The sequence below is a fragment of the Callospermophilus lateralis genome, chromosome 17, assembly GCF_048772815.1.
Source record: "Callospermophilus lateralis isolate mCalLat2 chromosome 17, mCalLat2.hap1, whole genome shotgun sequence".
NCBI classification, from domain to species: Eukaryota; Metazoa; Chordata; class Mammalia; order Rodentia; family Sciuridae; genus Callospermophilus; species Callospermophilus lateralis.
The window spans coordinates 28,748,310-28,764,060 of NC_135321.1; the positions used below are offsets into that span (position 1 = coordinate 28,748,310).

General features: G+C 35.4%; 1 long non-coding RNA gene across 1 annotated transcript in view; it reads right to left on the reverse strand.

Moving 5' to 3' along the window:
• The window catches only part of LOC143382815 (uncharacterized), a 30,331-nt gene extending 14,900 nt beyond the window's left edge, over nt 1–15,431 (reverse strand). Inside the window, exon 1 of the long non-coding RNA XR_013089043.2 lies at nt 15,316–15,431. This is a non-coding gene — a long non-coding RNA (uncharacterized LOC143382815). The remainder of the gene's footprint in view (nt 1–15,315) is intronic.
• Nucleotides 15,432–15,751: the final 320 nt, after the last annotated feature.

Here is a 15,751-nt window from a genome sequence, read left to right on the forward strand (position 1 = left end):
ATTCTGTCATTTTTCTACTCTCATTCTCTTATTTTTTTCCCATGGCAAGTGATACCAAGAATGTCACTAATTCTAAAAGAATACTTCCTGCACTTCCCATTTGTTGAATAATAATAGATATAATAATAAACATTTCTCTGCCAATATAGGTTTGGTCCTGTCTTCATTCTTACTTTTTTTTTCCTATCTAGAATTGCCATGATTACTCTCGTTTTATTTAGATAAGAGCTTGAGGTTTCATTCCAACATAGACAATATGACTTAAAATTTTTAAATATCTGCTATACATTCATGGATATTTTTCAAGGTAAGGTGATGTCTTTGTTATACATCCATTAAACATGCTGCTGAATTTCTATGATTTTCTCCTAGTAATAAAGACAACTTTTTGATATACTTTGAAGGAAAAGAATGTTGGTTTAACTGTCATCATCACTGTCTTTAGAACATTTTCCTATTATATTATTATAAATAGTTTTGGTATTTAGTCATTTGGATGATAAAAATTCATTTTCTTTTTACATTTCCATAAAGAACATGCATTACTTTTATAATCAGAATATAAAATATCATTACAAAGATAAAGAACCTTCCTTTATCATTTTATATGGTATCCATATAAATAGGCTTAATAGCATTTTACTCTTTTTGTCTTGCAATTTGCTTTGTCTGCCTGACACTTATTAGCTGCACAGGTACAAGTCACTTAACCTCACTGGATCTCAATTTCCTCATCTTTAAAGTATGAATATTAAGATTATCTTCATATGAGCTGTTTAGGAGTGCAAAATGAGAATGTTTCAGTCTGAATATAAGGTCAATTCAAGGCAGGGAAAGCTTTACATTCACAGGAATATTTAAATATCTGTCACTTTTCTGTAGTCCTCCTGAACACAACGCTTCCTCAACCCCAAACTACACAAATTCCAAGTCAAAGCAGATTATTTTATTTCTTTGGACTCAGATAAACCAGAAATATCTATCTAAACTTCAGATCATTACTATTGGTGTTCTTCCAGTCTCTAAACCTTCCCTTCCCTAAACCTTGTTTCAATTACCTGATTTTGAGAATCTTGATGTGATTCATGTGAGGCTTCAGTACTCCATTGGTGGATGCTAATGACAATTAGAGATATTAATGTAAAATATTGAATCTTTGATTGACATAGAGTGAGTGCTCAGGACTTGTGCAAGTGGCTGTCTCTGGGACTCTTCTGTGACTTAGAAGCCTGGACATAGTAGAAGGTCAGGTTCTCCAAGGCCTATGCCAAACAGAGCTGTATAATCTTAGGAAAATCACTTAATATTTCTGATACTTTGTTTTTTTCTAATAAATTTATATTAGATATTTTTCCCAACTACCTTATCTGGTTTATGAAGACAATGTGGTCTGATGAATCCAAGGAAGCTTTTCAATTGCCTACTTCACAACTCACAGAAATGTCCTTGGAGTGTTTCTATTCCTTAGCTAATTGAGATCTTCCATGATCTGCATCTGTTCACTGTGATTAGATTTCTCCTATATTTTTCCTCAAATCTTTCTCCACATTACTTCAGGTTTCCCCAAAGTCATCATTTTTGTCTAATAGGTTTCCCCTCTGTAAGAAGTACTCCTCCCAGGGAACTCTCTCCAAACCCTTTGTCATAATCTTTTGGAAACTTAGGCCAAAACCCACATGTTACCTCAAGCTACAAAGGACCTTCAGTTTCCAAGGATGAATCCCATTATGTTGTTTTCATTTACATCACCTGCACTTATTTATCTCTGTATTTATTATACCCCTCAGAAATTTGAGTACTGTTTTCCCAGACTCTGTCCTGAAATAAATTTACTTAAAATGACTTCAGCTATTCCCTGACTACATAAAATAATAAAACATATATATATATATATATATATATACACATATATATATATATCCCCAAATAATTTTTACTTAAATTTATTAGTTTAAATAATTTAAAATTATTATTTTAAACATAAATTGTGAGGAATTGGATGCGTAGAGTAAATAAAGCCTGTGAGAGACAGAGAATGCCACAATCTACACTGTAAAAAGATAGTGTTTAAAATTATAAATTGTTAAATGAATGCTTTCATCAAGTAAAAGAACCAAAAAGTCTTATCATCCTAACAATATAATAAGAGCTATATTTTGGGCCAGTAGTCTTTCAAAGAAACACTTAATATTAAAAAAAAGGGGGGAGGGGGCTGTGCAGAGGTCAAAGATCAAAGATGCTATGCACCTCTTTTCTAGCATTTCTGGTGCTAGAGGAAATTCTTTCATTTGACTTTACTGCCATCTGTTGTTCAAAGAAATAAATACATCTCTATTATTTTCCAAAGAATGACCTTAAATCACCTGCTCATCAAACTGTTGACTACTGTGGACCCCAAGCTACAAATCTACCAAATCTACCAAACCTGTTGTAGTGGGGCCTGTGGGACCTAAGTTTTCAGTGACTGTGTTCAGGAAGAGAGGAAAATGCTTGGCAGGGGAGTTCACATGCACACGCACAGTCACTGTTTACTTTGTGCTAAATACATCCAAGTGTTACCTGGAATGATCATGGTGTGATGGGATAAAAGAAGAAAAAACTGACTTGGGAAATGAAAACAAAAGCAGTGAGCCCAGTCAGGATGAGGCAGCTGCTGCATATTTCTAGCTTAAGCTACGATGAAGGCTGCTGGAACGAAAGCCCAAGTTTAAGAAATAGAAGTAAACATGATCAGTGATCTATACAGGATGGAGATAGGGTGAAGGAAGTCAGAAGAGTCAATGACAGTCATTAGGTTCACACTCTAGTTGCCAAGGGTCTGAAAATGCTGTTCACTAAAATTTGGAATGCATGTGTCCTTATTCAAACTCAAATGCATGCACTCATACACAAAAAAGTTTTGGAGAATAAGCTCAGTTGGAGGAAAATTGAGTTGGTGATATAGGTTTTAGGTAAAAATAGAAATGCACTATCATAATAAACAATGGGAATACCAGTTTAGAATTTGGAGAGAAATCTGAAATAAAGACCTAGATTTGAAAGACACTCATGAGCAGGTAAACACAAGAAAAACAAGATCAACTAAGGAAAGTGCATGGGGTATGAGAGAACTGTCAGAAACCAAGACAGAGGCTTCACTTGGTGGGTAGGAAAGAGTTTTGAAGTTAGAAAGTATGTCTAATGGTGACGTAGAAATAGAGGCTTAATATTTAAATAAAAGGCCCTTGGGGTTGGGGTTGTAGCTCAGTGGTTGAGCGCTTACCTCCCATGCATGAGGCACTAGGTTCAGTTCGCAGCACCGCATAAAAAAATAAATAAAATAAAGATATTGTGTCCATCTACAACTAAAAAAAAAAAGGCCCTTGACCAGTGTGTAGAATCTTTCCCTAAGGAGAAGATAATACTGTCCATTCAAACTATCCTTCGGACACTGTGTGGTCCAATATTACTTTTCTCCAGAAACAAGGTACTACATAAACTTTCCCAATAACCAGGAGATTTTCTAGTTATATCCCTTTACTGGTTTATTATCAGCCTGTTTTCATCCAAATCTGCTTGTGTAGAAACCATGAAAAGAGAGATACTATAACAACAATTGAGCAGCTGTCACATCCTGATAACTGTCTCTGTTACTTTGTATGGATGGATCATCTCGTAAAATTTCTCATCATCATTCTATATTATGGGTAACTCGTTTTAAGATTAAAAGTTAAGGATCGGAGAAAACAAATCTTTTTTTTTTTTTTTTTGATCAATAGCCTTGTAAACAATATTTCTGATTCCAAAGCCTTTCCATTTTCCTTTATAAAATATTTCCAGAAACTTCTATTGCAATAACTGGTAGTACTATTGTCCATGGCTTGAAGAATTGAAAACTCATTTTAGCCAGAGAATTCTGGAATTATGAGATATTGACAGCAGAGTAGCTGGTCTTTGAGCTACTTGTTTCTCCTATCTTCCAAAACCAAAATCCACACCCTGCACCTTATTAATGTGAATAATCTCACTGTAAGTACTCAGAAATTAACATGAATAGAAATACCAGGAGGATGAATATTATCATTCATGAATTCAGTGTCTGTTCTATTGCTTCAAATTCAAAGCCCTTTATAAGTTAGCTCATATCTACCTTTACGATTAATCTCTCATAATAGTTTGTCAAAGCCTATCCTTTCTAAACATGGGACTTTATTTATTATATTCCAGATTATCTTCTTTTAAGATCACTTTTGTTGTTTTTTTGTTTGTTTGTTTTGCTATTAATCTTGTAGCTCCTACTGCCTCACCATCCTTATTTTCTAACTTTCTTGTTTTCAAAATGCCTCAGTTTTGTACTTCATCTCTTCTAAGAAGTCCTTCCCTCGTACTATATTTACATAGCACCATTGTCTTGCAGATATAAAGTATTTCCGCTAATTGGTTATTTTTTGTTGTACATGAAATCATAGATATTTCAATGTTACTTTTTTTAATATTTATTTTTTAGTTGTAGTTGGCCACAATACCTTTATTTCATCCATTTATTTTTATATGGCGCTGAGGATGGAACCCAGGGTCTCACATGTGCAAGGCAAGCGCTCTATCACTGAGCCACATCCCCAGCCCTCAATGTTACCTGTAATTTTATTGATACATATTTTAACTATAATAAAATGCTGAGATGGTCAGTGTTATGGTTTGGATATGAGTTATTCCTGAAAGCTCATGTGTGAGACAATGCAGTAGTGTTCACAGGTAAAATGATTATGATAAGTGTAGCCAGATCTGAGAGTTTATCCATTCAATGGATTAGTACAATGAGAGGATTACCATACTGGGTGATAACTGTAGGCAGATAGGGTGGTGTGTCTGGGGAAAGTAGGTCACTGGGGGCATGCTCTTGGGGATTATGTCTTATCCCTCTGGCTCCTAACTTGCTCTCTGTTTCCCTGCAGCATGAGCTGAGAGCTTTTCTCCTCCATGGTCTTCTTTCTCACCTCTGACACAGAGTAATGGAGTAGGCTGACCACAGGCTGAACCTCTGAAACTGTGAGCCCAAAATATACTCTTCCTCCTCTAAGCTGTTCTTGTCAGTTATCTCAGTCACAATGGAGAAAAGGTGAGCAACACAGTGAGGGGACAGTTTGAAGAATTTTGGAAAATGGAATATACCCTTGACACTGTCACTAAATCCAGAAAAAAAGCATCTTCTCCTTCCAAAAATTTCTCTTTTGATCTTTTTCAATCACCGAGGCCACCTCTGTTCACATTTCTATTACCATCAATTATCTCTGCTACCACAGTGATTATAATTCAAATGCAATAAAATGCTGAGATCTCAAGTATAATTTGATGAGAGCTATTTTGACAAACACTTGGAGGACATACATTTTTCAAGCTATGGGACAATGCTTTCATTGAGAAAGTATTTGTAAGAAAAAAATGAAACATTTTTTTTTAAATGGCTGTAAATATTTTTTTCACATACATCAGCAAAGTCTGAGGTTTTGTTTGCTTCACATCCTTTCCAACATTAATTGTTGTTACTCTTTTATTTGTCATTTTAGAAGGAGAGTACTGATATCATACTGTGGTTTTGATTTGCACTGTCTTGAAGACTAAATTTGTTTCCTGGATTGCTATAACACACTACCATGAACTCGGTAAATTAAACAACAGAATTACTCCCTCCATTAATTACTCCCTCATTAAATCTCTTCATTAATTTTCATCTCTTTTAACTTCTCTCAGCAATATTTTTATAAAATTGAGATTAGATATCTGACACATCAGTTGTCTGTTTTATCACTAAACATTTCATATTGTTGTTATTATTAAAAATATCATTCTTTTTATTTCAATTTTTATTCACTCATTGTTAGATTGCAGATATAAAACTGATCTTTATATATCAGTCCTCTGTCCTATAAAATTACTTCTGTTAATTTTAGTAGCTTTACTATAAATTTCATTTTCAGATTTTCCCACAAATGATCTTGTCATCCAGAAGTAAAGAGGTTTTACTTTTCAAAAACTATGAATGGCTTTAATTTCCTTTATTTTCCTGCTTTGTGTTCTTATTAAGTTCAAAATAGTTTCTAATTTCCCAGTAATATATTCCTTCTTACTCATTTGTTATTAAGAAGTGTGTTATTAGTTTCTACAGACTTGGGAATTTTTCCAGATGTCTTCTAATTGTTATTTACTTATCTCCATTGTGCTTTGGAATATAAATTTTATGAAAAAATCAGCTTAAATTTATCAAAATGTTTTGTATCCTAGAATGTGCACTGACTTCCTAATAAGTGTTATTCTATTGAATGAAATAGTTGATACACGTCAGTTAGGGTCAGGTTGGTTGATAGTGTCGTTAATATTGTTTATGTCCTTATTGCGTTTGTTTCCACTTGTTCTAACAATTATTGAGAGATGAGTATGTCAATCTCTACTTGTGGATTCAACAATTTCTCCTCGGTTATATGACTTATTGTTTCCTGTATTTTCAAGCTTTATATTTAGGAACATAAATGTTTTGCATACTGTTATATTCCCTTCATGAATTCTCCTTATCATTATGAAATAAAGTGATTTGCCACTGACAATGATTTTAACCCTGAAAGATATTTTGGAGTCAGAGATGCTATGATTGTGCCACAAGATTGACCTAAGAAATATTTTGACTCATGTTCACAGAAGTCACTTCAGATGTTATGGTTTAGAAATGAGGTGTTTCCCAAACGTTCATTGTGAGACAATGCAAGAAAGTTGAGAGGTGACATGATTATGTTATGAGAGCCTTAACCTAACCAGTACATTCATCCCCTGAGAGGGATTACTGAAAGCAGGTAGGGTGTGGCTGGAGAAGGTGGGTTAATGGGGCCAGTCTTGTGGTTTATATTGTATCTTTGGTGAGGGGAGCTGTCTCTCTCTCTTGGCTTCTTGGAGGCTACATACTGAACAACTTTCCTTCACCACACTCTTTCGCATAATACTCTGCCTTCACCTCTGACCCAGAACAATAGAATCAGTCATCTATGGGCTGGTTTTCGAAACTATAAGCGACAGATAAACATTTCCTCTTCAAAAATAGTTTTTGTCAGGTCTTTGGGTCACACCAGCAAAGAGCTAACTAAAACATCAGACTTTTTCTGAATAGTGTTAGCTTGGTTCAATATTTTTCATCCTATTGTTTTTAACCTATATTCATCTTTAAATTTAAAGTGGGTTTTTTGTGCAGCATACTTGGGGGTTATGTCTTTAAAACTGTAACAATCTCTGCCTTTTAGTGGGTAGACCATTCATATTTATGTGAGCACTTATTTCATTCATTTGATCTACTATATTTCAATTTATTTTCTATTTGTTACAATTTTCTTTGATCCTTTTCCTCTTTTGTTTCTGCACACTTTCAAAATAATAGGGTAATTTTTAAGACTTCATTTCAGATTCTTGTTAATTTGAGTTATAACTTTCTTCCTTTCATTTTCTTCCCTTTCTTTTCCTTTCCTCTCCTCTCCTCTCCTTTCTATCCCTTTTCCTTTCCTTTCTATTATCATGGCAGAGCCTCACACGTGCTAGGTAAGTACTCTACTAGAGAGGTACATGTTGAGGGCCACAGACAAGTCAAGATGGCACCTGGCACTTTGCCAGGAGGAGTGGTTTGAGAAGTAACGCCAGCGAGCCATTAAGATGATGGAGATTCCTTAATGACTGACTGCTGAATCTAGATGATGTTAATTAAGTTAAGCTGTGTGTAATTATTAAGATGATGAGGATTCCTTAATGACTAATTGATGTATCTAGATGATGTTAATTGAAACAAGCTGTGTATAATGAGTTAGGTGTAAATACCTCTGCTGTCCTACAATAAAGTGGCTCCCGCTGTTTCAACCTTCACAAGTTGCTTGTCACCCCCCAACACCACCCCACCTACCCCCACCCCCGGTTATTTTGCCCAACCAGACTGCGGCACGTACATCCCCAATACTTTTTTACAATTTCACTTTGAGACCACGTCTTGCTAAGTTGGTCAGGCTGCTCATAAACTTCAATCCTCCTGCTTCAGCCTCCTGATTAGCTGTAAATCTTCATTCTGTTATTCTAGTGGATGCTTTACAGTTTACAGTACCTATCTTGAATATGTCACAACCTACATTCAAATGATATTATAGCACTCTATTTATAATAGCAGCATCTTTATAGATTTATATCTATGTACTTCAATTTTCTACTGCCATATTGAAACCATTCATTTTAGTTTTGTACGTGTTAAGTCCCACCATCCACTTATATTATTTGTAAGCACTCAATAATCTTTTAGATAAATGTAAATAATAATTTAAAGGTTTCATGTATTTACCTATATAGTTACTCTTTCTGGTGATCTTTCATTTCTTTGTGGAGATTCAGATTCTCATACAGTGTAATTTCCCCTCTTCCTAAAGGATTTATTTCAATGTCTTTATCATTGTTTAGGTATGAGGTGTTTTATTTATTCAAATATATTTGAATAAAAAATATGGGCTTCTATAACAGAGTAAAATCTTCCCAAAGCTCCTGTTTTAATATAGGAATATTCAAAGATGAAACAATTAGATTATGAGAACTATAATCTATAATTTAATAACTCCATCCTAGTTTGAATGAACTGAGTGGTAGCTGTGGGCGGGTGGAGCATAGCTGAAGAAGCATATTACTAGGGATGTGCTCTGGAAAGGTGCACCTGCCATCAGTCCTCTTTCCTCTGCTGCTGCCCTTCCGCCATGATGCTCTACCTTACCCTAGGTCCCAAGAGTTGGACTCAGTTGCCCATTGGCCAACCCCTCTGAAATGTGAGCTGAAATAAACTTTTCCTCCTTGGAACTGGTCTTATAGGGTATTTTGGTCACAGAGACATAAAACTGACTAAGGGGCTTATGTGGTTTATTGGTGATTCTATCAGCTTTGGTATTTATAGAAAATGTCTTATGATAGATATTTTCAGTGGAAATATTTCCATGTTTCAGCTTTTCTCTTTTTCTTTTTTTTAGCACTTTATAGTCAGGGTTTTCCCGGCCTGCATGTTTTTACCATCTTCCATGAGAAGTGTGCTTCCATATTTATCTTGGTTCTTCTGTATGTAATTTAATTTTTTTCAGGATGAATTTAAGATTATTTTTATTATTAGCTTTGAAAAAGTCTATTACAGCAGGACTTTGTATTATTTTTGTGTTTTCTGTATTTGGAATTCATTGAGATTTCTGGTTCTGTAGACTCAACTTTGAAAATTATTTGACCATTATTTTCAATCATTCTCTTTTCCTCTATTTTGGGTACTCTCCTTATACATATATTAATGTGCTTGAAATTTTCCCAAAATTCACTGCTGTGTTGTTAATTAGTTTTCTAGTGTTTTTACCTCCTATGCTTCATTTTCAATATCTCCTGCTGTGTGGCAGTTTGGAAAGTGAACCTCAGGCAAAAATCCATCATAGAGGTGCAACTCACCTCCTGTGGCATCCTTCTCCCAAGGATCACAATTCTGTGATACCTATTGTTTAACACCTAAAACAGTTGCTTAACATATTCTGTTCTGTTTGATTTTTTTATGATGTCAGGATAAGTTTATTAGCTAAAACTTCATAATGACTAGAACTAAAAGTATTCTTGATATATAAATATATTTGAATAAAAACCATGGGCTTCTAAAACAGAGTAAAATCTTCCTAGAACCTGGGGTCGTGTATTAAATGTCTTTATAAATAGAATGTACTCTTTAAATAAAATAACAGCAAGTAAATACCTCTTAATAATTTGATGTTTTTAATTTTATTTTTACTTAAAAGTGAAATAGATAACCAGAGACAGGACCAATTTGAACAATCATTTTAATTATAAGCTACTGGCAAATGTGTTTCTAGGACTCTATTGTACTCTATAATAAATTTCAGAGACACACAGAGTACAGAGTATACAAGCATAGAAGTAGAGGTTTCACTTTCAAGTAACTGTATCAAAAAAGATCACTGATATCCTACAATATTTTTAAATTTGGAAAACACAAGGATAATGGGTGACACTCTGCTTGCCTGGTTAATAACTGCCTACAGCTGAGATTGTCTGTGTCCACTGGTAAAGTGTTAAGAAGAGCACCTGACCTGAAAGGTAGAGAGACGATATTTGAAAATGCAAAATACATTTGCATTTTTGAGCAAACTGAAGAATATACCCAGCTCTCACCAAGTCCAGGAATTTTTCACTAAAATTTCCATCAAAGAAATCTTATGTATAGGCTGGGATTGTGGCTCAGTGGTAGAGCGCTTGCCTAGCGTAGGCAGGACCCAGGTTTGATCCTCAGCACCACATAAAAAAAAAAGGCATTGTGTTGTGTCCATCTACACCTAAAAAGATAAATATATAAAAAAAAGAAATGTTATGTAAAATATTACATGATAAAAATTCTATGACTGTATATTGCTGTAGCAATGACAATTATACAGTTTTCTCTTTGCCACTGTTAGGTTTTTATTAGGGCATTTGCAAACCAGTAAAAATACTGGGAGAGTTCTATTTTTTGAGCCTATTGTTAAAGAGTTGCCACTAGATGGCAACCTGTACCCACTCGATGTTTAAATACAAGCAGTGGCCAATTGAAGCTGCCCACCTGAATCCTGGGCTCCAGTGATTGAGGAGTCTGATAACGTACTCAGTAATTCTAGAGCATCTGCTATGAGCTACCACAATATTAGGGACACAAAGATGAATAGGACACAGTTCCTGTCCTGAAAGTGTTCAAGATTTCTGAGGGGAGAAACAAAATAAGGAACTCATCAATTAGAATTCAAATTTATAAGTTTTGTGAAGGAAAGGTCTGAAACTTCCTCAATGGAGATCACCTGAAATATATAATGCCTTTTTTTTCTGCTTGTCCCTGGAACTGAATTTTAAAATGAAGCAATCCAAACAAACTAGGAGCAGCTTTATAATAGGAGTCTTGACATTTTAAAAAGAATATAATGCCATAATTATTTATTAAGTATCTGATATATATGTGCAAAACAAGATATTTCTATTTCTACCATAGAAAACAAATGACCCTGTCGTTCATTCACTTACTTCTTAAGAAGCTTAAAACATCAGATGGATGATTTGAAACAAGTGCACTTGTTATATAGTTATAGATAACTATAATATGTAGATTACTATAAGATGAAGCTGTGAAGTTTCTGAGTTGGGAAGATTAACTCCTAGCTGGAGGGATCAAGATCTTTATCTGAGAAGAATTATGTAAAGAATCTTAGTAGATAAAGTTCCAATGAGGAAAAATGCCTGAAAACCTCACTGCACCCAGAAAAAACAGATGGAAGGAAAAGTCCCATCCAGACAAAGCCCTATACTACTTCCAGGGCTTTCTGTAATTTTCCCGACACTATTAACTGACCAGCTCTGCACCTTGGGCTTGTCATTTCATATTGTGAATAGTTATTTCCTTTTCTATCAATGAGTTGGCTAGAGATACAAATTCCTTATAAAGATATTTAGTGGAATATTGTGTGTGTGTGTGTGTGTGTGTGTGTGTGTGTGTGTGGTGGGATAAGAATCCTGCATTTCTTTCTGAAGTGCAAAGTCTGGTTAGAGATCGCTGTGGCCTGAATTGCACCCCAGAATCACCATCAAATTCATATGTTGAAATTGCAATCCTTAGAACTTCAGTATGTTACTGTACTTAGAGATTTAAAGAGGCAATTAATTGAAAATGAGGTCATTTATGTGGTGCTAACCGGGTATGTCTGGTGTCCTTATATGTAGAGGAATTTTGGACTCACAAAGAGACACCAGAGGTATATCTGCAACAGAAAAAAAAAAAATGTGCAAAAACGCATTTAGGAGGTGATATTCTGCCATCCAGGATGAGAAGCCTCAGTAGAGATTCAACCTGCTAACAACTTGGTCTTGAACTTTCAGTCTCCAAAAGTATGAGAAAATACATTTATGTTGCTTAAACCATTCAGTCTTAGATATTTTGTTAGGGCAGCCCTAGTAAGTGAATATAAAGGCTGTTGTAAACGAGGCCTGCAAAAAATCATCTAGGACAATTCTATGATATTCCTGAAAACAGATATAGAAAATATGTATTTGATCTGCTTTCAAATAAAAATTATCAAAAATTATGAGCACCAAAAAGCGAGGTTCTTGCCATCCCTCAATCAACAGCTTGAGCCTTTGAGAGTGAAGCCCAGGCAAGAAAAGAGGAGAAGTTGGGAAGACTTTTTGAAAAACATTTGAAAAGAAAATGAAATGAATATGGCTGAGAAGAGACCCGTAGCCAAGAGGTTACATCCTATTGTTGTTGCACGGCTTGAGGTCTTGGGGGGAATTTTGAAAAAGTCCTTGCCCTCATGGGGTTGTAGCTTCATTCTCTAGTGCACAGAAATATTACCACTGCTCATTCTCCTTCCATGAGATGCATGCTGGTCAAGTAAGAAAGTGCTTTAGCAACTACAGGTAGACATGGACTCTACACTCTCATATTAGAGAACAGAAGACCATAGAATCTAGTCTCCTAAGTAACAGTTGTCAGACAAAGGTATGGAATTATTGTATTGAAAACAGTAAATGTATATTTACACAGCTTTCCTGATCTCTAACTAAATAGAGTAGAATCATTTTTATTAGTACTTTCTCTTACAATTCGAACAATTTCCCGAATTAAGTTGACATACCCTTGGGAAAAAAAAGTCACTTAATTCAAGTACCCATGAAACACTAGAATTTCTTTAAATCAAAATTTAGCTACATAATCTTAGGCAAACAACTTATTCCTGCATGTGTGTGTTTAATAATGGAAGGTGTTAGAGAAGAGAACATTTTGTGCATGTTTTTGTGGTTCCAGGTACTTAACCTAGGAGTGGTCTACCAAAGGGATCTACCCCTAGCCTTTAATTAATTAATTAATTAATTTTTAAATTTTGAGACAGGGTCTTGCTAAATTGCTGAAGCTGGCCTTAGACTTGTGATCTTCCTGTCTCAGCCTCCCAAGTCACTGATATTACAGTATGTGCCACTGTGTCCAGCAGGTCATAAGATAGGTGATGTTGTTATATGTGTAATGGGTAATGATAACAGCAAGTTCTTGTCAGATTAAATTCTAAGAATGGTTAAGAGCTCAACCATTACATTTTTCACTTTCACAGCTCAATTTTGCCTTTCTCTGATTTCTAACCATAGTGTCCTCTCTCCTTCTTCTCACTTTCATTTTACTTTTCAAAAAATAAATGTCTTCACTCTTGTAAATTGATATTCACTTGATTATTTGATATCAATCTTCACATTCCTTGTAAGATTACATGATTCAGCTCAAATGTCCCATTGCCTAAAATGTTCATTGCCTCAAACCATACATATAATTGGCTCTTCTCTCCTAGCCCTTTTCTTTAGGTCTTTTATTTCCTTGATGAGTGGTACCTATAAGTTTACACAATAATTTAGCTGTGAATGGCCATTGTTGGATGATTTTGAAAAAATCTTCATCTTGTCTCTATATTTTCTAGTTTTCATTCCTCACATGTGCCCTTCACAGAGTAGACATTTAATCAATAATTTTAATTTTTAGGATGACTTGAATTTACATTTTAGGTTTAAATCAGCGTTTTAGGTAACCATGTCCTTTTGCTGGCTCTTCTGTACTTCAGTAAACTCAAATCTAACATCAAAGGGGTGAGTTAAAATAGTATAGACAAGAAATACATAAAGGGTTAAGTCTAATCAGTCCCCTTTGTGATAAAAAGAAAATTAAGACTTTTAGTGGGCATAACTAAAATTCAGTAATAATGGCAACGTTAATTTTGACTTATATCATTTACAGAGAGTCAATTTACAGAGAGTTCATATCACAGGGCACAAAACTGTGTTGACTTGCAGCACAGCTGTGAGATATCAAGTGCATCTTTACACGTGTATAATTTTTGCATTTTCGCAGTGATGATGAAATGTTCACAGTATGACTGAAAAAAGAACAGGGGAAACCCAAAGCCTAAAAATTATTCTCTCCCATCCTCTTCCCTCAGCTTCTCAGAGATATCCTGGCTTCAATTCTTTGTATGTGAAGCTGTCAATCAAACTAGGTGTTCTTGGTGCTGAGATGCCACTCAAGATGGACACTGTACAGTGAAACTGCCATTCAAAATGGCTGCCTGGCAAATGGAGCTGTCAGTCAACTTGAACAGTTCAGTCTGTTGCCCTGTCAATAAAAACGAGCTGGTATACACTGATAGCTACTTCATCAGTTTCAAAAACCCTTGATTAACTCCCCAGTCTCTAGTTCCCCAAACTCATTTTCTTTCTATTGGAGAAGCTTTGCATCATTATCTTTATTTTTTTTTCCCCAAACCTAATTGATGACCAACAACTGAAACAGGAGTGGAGCAGAGAGGAAAAAACATTTAGGATCCAAATTCTAATGAATCTAGATAAGGAGTGAGGTTGGATGCCTACTCAACTTGTCATCATCCAATTAAAGCATTATACAAGTTCTTTCATTCATTCACTATAGAGATATCTGTAGTAGGTCTACTGGGAACCAGGGAATATTAAAGTAAGATGTTAACATATACAGAGAGAAATGCAGGACTCTAGAAGCCTCATTTACCAACAAGCTTAAATAGCATATGCTACCCCATGGGGCTCCGAGTTTGCTGGCTCCTTTGCCTTTATTGGCACAGTTTCATTCCTGCAATGAAATCTCTTCATTCTTCCCCTGCTGTGTTGCCACAAGTGATGCTTTTCCCTTAATCAATAACTGAGTGGCTTCAATTGACCAAACGTAGTTTACTTTTAAAATATAATAGCCCAGGTGTTAGATTTGGGAATATTACTTGAAGTTGCATCTGCAAAGTGTCAATTATAAAAATAACTTAAGCTAATGAAGTCAATATCTGACCTTTCAAACATCTACTTTCAGAAAAATAAGACAACAATCTGTAGTTTCAGCTGCAGATAATTCCCCAGAAAATTCCACCTCCAAGTTGACAGAAAATGCATCTTGTTTTTAGCTACCGGTTAGAAACCAGCATCGTGCTTAATATAAATGTTATGGTTCAGATATGAAGTGTCCCAAAAAAACCTCGGGTATGAGACAATCCAAGAATTTTCAGAGGTGAAATGGTTAGACTATAACAAGCAGGGAGTCTAATTGGTGGATTAACCCACTGATATGGATTCACTGGGCAATAATTGTATGCAGGTAAGGCATCACTGAAGAAAGCAGGTCACTGGGGTGTGCCTTTGGGGCTATATTTAGTCTCATATGAGCAGAACTCTCCTTTCTGCTTTCTGAATGCTGTGTCCTGAGTCACTTACCTCTGCCACAACCTTCTACCATGACTGGTTGGCTTTGGTCCCAGGTTCTGTATACTCTCCTGTGTTGTCCCACACTCAAAATTTAGACTGTTGTCCTCTTTCTTTTTAGGGAGGTGGTGGTGGTGGGTCTGGAGCATAGTCAGCTCCGGGGACTCAAGTCTTACATTGCACCAATAAAATCAGGAGTTTAATATGCTGATTCATCTCAGTAGTCCTTCTGCCTAAAAATAGAGGCAGCTGTGCCATTCAAGACTGAGTAAGAAGCCTGATTATGAGTATTAATATCTCTGCTGCTTATATTATATCAATGTCCAAAGTTGCAGCTCTTTGGATATCTGTTAATGTACCAGTTTATGACATTTTGGCCCCTGTTGAATGACAACTTGCCATCCCCAACAATCCAGTTTAGCCCTGGGTTTCCTCTGCCTAGTTCTTC